Genomic DNA, 3,304 nt, shown 5'->3' on the forward strand with positions numbered 1-3,304 from the left:
CACCTGTCGACTGTGCTGAGTCTCCTTTGAATTGCCATCCATAGAATAAATAGGTGCTTAGGAATACAGCCTTGAGTCATCACCAGTGTTTTCCAGGGTACTTTTGGGTATTGAGGGAGGAAACAGAGGTATGCTTTTTTGATGTGGAACTGAGGACCTGTAGCACAGTTTTGCAAAGAGATGGCATTGCTCTGGTTCCACCATTCTGTTGCCTGAAAAATTTTCCTCTCTAACCAACTAGCCTGTTTAGGTGTGTCCATGGTTGAGATATCATTGTGTTTTATATACTGAGTATGCACCCAAATCACCCAGAGCGTCTCCTTTTTCTTTTCCAGAGCCTATAGTAGTTTACTAATTGCAGCCTTGTTCCAAAGGGCAAAGTGTATTATATTGAGTCCTCCAGTTGATCGTGGTTGACATAGAATTTCCCAGGCAATTGGAGCTCGAGTAGCATTCTCCTTAGTGCCATGCCATAGGAAATTCCTGCAAACTCCAGTAACCAGTTTGATAATCTTTTTTGGAAGTAGAAAAAATTGAGCCCAATAGGTTTGGTCTCAAATAACACACTTTTAATCAGTTGCAATCTCCCTACATAAGACAGAAAGTTAGAGGTCCAGCACTTAATTCTTGCAACTATTTAAAGCTTAGCTTGATTCAAGAAGTAGGCACTTTAAAACTCAGTAGTAATTCTTGGCTTTCTGCATATTAGTAATTTTCTTAGGAAGACGAAAAGGAAAAGAGACAATATGCCTTAATAAAATCCTAGTCATTAGAGATGTGAATATGTCAATGTACTATTGATATGATGAAAAGAGACCGTCTACAAGCTCTTGTATTTACTGAGCTTAAATAGTTCCAGATTGGATGCGAACTTGATTCGGTGTTAAAACACTTCTTAAACCTCTGCAGTAATGCTCGAGTTCTGCAAATTTAGTTATTTGCCCAGGAGCACAAAGAAGAAATAACCTCCATCAAACATTAGTCATTACAGATTTGAATATCCGAGTTTACCATTATTATGATGAAAAAACTATATCGACAGGCTCGTCTTTATTTGGTACTCACTGGTTCTCTTTTTCATTTGTTCAGGTTGAGACGTCAACAAAAGCATGGCCAAGCATCACCTTGACTTGATCATGTGCAGGAAACAGCCAGGAATAGCTATTGGGCGCCTTTGCGAGAAATGCGATGGCAAGTGTGTCATCTGTGATTCTTATGTGCGTCCTTGCACGCTGGTACGTTTGTGACGAGTGCAACTATGGTTCCTTTGAGGGCCGTTGCGTGATCTGTGGACGTATGGGTATTTCTGATGCTTACTATTGCAAAGAGTGTACTCAGCAGGAGAAAGACGGGGATGGATGTCCTAAGACTGTCATCTTGGTAGTGCAAAGACTGATCTGTTCTATGAACGTAAAAAATATGGTTTCAAAAAACGATAGTCCGACTTTATTTGGTTTGTCTAATGGCATTGTTTACTCGAAGTGTCCCTACGGATAGGATGGTGTTACGATCTAGAGTCAATTTTAGCAGATGGGAGATTGTGTACTTGTATATTATGTGCCAACATCTTGTTTAGGCTGAAAAGTAAATGTTGAATACATAAATTTCTGTTGTTTGGATAGAGTTATGTGGTACTTGTGTTAGTGGAACGTAGCAGGTACCTCATGGAATTAGTTGAGGTGCGTGTAAGTTGGTTCATGCATCATGGTATTGAAAAAAATGTATGTTGTTTGGGTGTTTGGTGATGGTTAGCTACTTATGTCTCTTTAGCAAGATGATTAGATGCTGCTATCTCTTTTTGACCTGCTTTGAAATGTTTTCTTTTGAGCAAAGGGTCTATCGGAAACAACCACTCTGCCTCCCGAGGTACCCTCTTCAGACTCCACTCGTGGGATTAGATTGGGTATGTTGTTGCTGTGGGATTCTTTTAAAACTTTGGATGTGGAGAAAATGATGCCTCGTAACAATTATACGTGAATTTGGGTAGTGTTCACGATTAAAAAATAATTAACCCACAGCAGTGGTCCAATTTCACATTTTTGCATCTTTCGGGAAGATGCCTAGGAGTTTTTTCTTAAACTGTGTTAAACAAGAAAGTAGAACTCAAAGCTTGCGTTGGATGTATCTTCCCAATAATAACAACACTGCATTTCTTTTAGTTCACGTTTCAGCAACTTTAGGTTCATTCTGTGTGTGACACTAAAAGAAGCTTAATAATTAATTACATCACAAGTAAGTTATGAGTATCATGAATATATATATGAGCCGCTCGTGAATATATATATATATATATGAGCTAACCAATGCACCAAAAAAACGACACTTCTTCTCTCTGTCTCTCCGTTTATGTTCAATTTTTTTCCTGAAAAAATGCATGAACTGATTGATCACCATACACCTTCATACAAGGGTTGCATGCGAGGTCTGGCATGGATAGTTGAAAAAGATTCATGCATATAATAAGAATCTTAATTTATCTCTCGAGGTGTTAAATTCGAGTCCGGCGCCAAAATGGCGCGTTTTTGAAGCTTGAAGACAAAAATGGTATGTCTTCTTCTTTTTTTTTTTTTTATAACAAAATGGGTTTTCGTTGGTTATCCAACGAAATGTTAACTCCATTTGACATTTCCGTCAAATGTTAAAAAAAAAAAAAAAAATTGTATTTCGTTACACACCTGGCAAAATACATTTTTTTCTGTATTTCGCTAGTTGACTAGCGAAAGGTAATTCATTTTTTTTTTAATCCACTTTTTCCTGTGTTTTTTTTTTTAAGTTTCCTAAAATAAAATTATGAAAATCTAAATTTTTTAGGACACAAAAAAATCAATTTTCCTGATTTATTGTTTCAGATATTTTAATTAATTAAAAAAATCCAGTTTTCCATTTTTTTTAAAAAGCGGGTTTAAAAAATGAGATTCATTTTTCCTGATTCTAAAAAAACCATTTTTCAGATTTATTTTTTTTTAAAATTAATTTGCCAGTAATAAAATCCCATAATTTACATATTTTTTTTAAAAAAAAAAATTAGTGTTGACTGTTAGTCAAATGGCATAAATGAGCCAAAAAGTTGAATTGAGGGGTATTTGTAGCAAAATAGATGAATGAAGGGTATTTTTAGACCTTTTCTAATAGTCCAGGAGCATTTTTGCCATTTTCTGTTAAATTTTTAACAAACTATTTGGGAGTTGACTAAGCGCACCAACTTATGCAAACATAATGCTCCGTAGTAAAAGAACGTATATAGCTTTAGGTCCAAACCTAAAGGTAATATACTATTTTGATCCTTTTCTCGAGTCGTGAATTG

General features: G+C 35.9%; 1 pseudogene; it reads left to right on the forward strand.

Moving 5' to 3' along the window:
- The first annotated feature begins 7 nt into the window (after nucleotides 1-7).
- Nucleotides 8-1,739, forward strand: LOC132040209 (PHD finger-like domain-containing protein 5A; annotated as a pseudogene).
- The last annotated feature ends 1,565 nt before the right edge of the window (nucleotides 1,740-3,304 follow it).

The sequence above is a fragment of the Lycium ferocissimum genome, chromosome 12, assembly GCF_029784015.1.
Source record: "Lycium ferocissimum isolate CSIRO_LF1 chromosome 12, AGI_CSIRO_Lferr_CH_V1, whole genome shotgun sequence".
NCBI classification, from domain to species: domain Eukaryota; kingdom Viridiplantae; phylum Streptophyta; class Magnoliopsida; order Solanales; family Solanaceae; genus Lycium; species Lycium ferocissimum.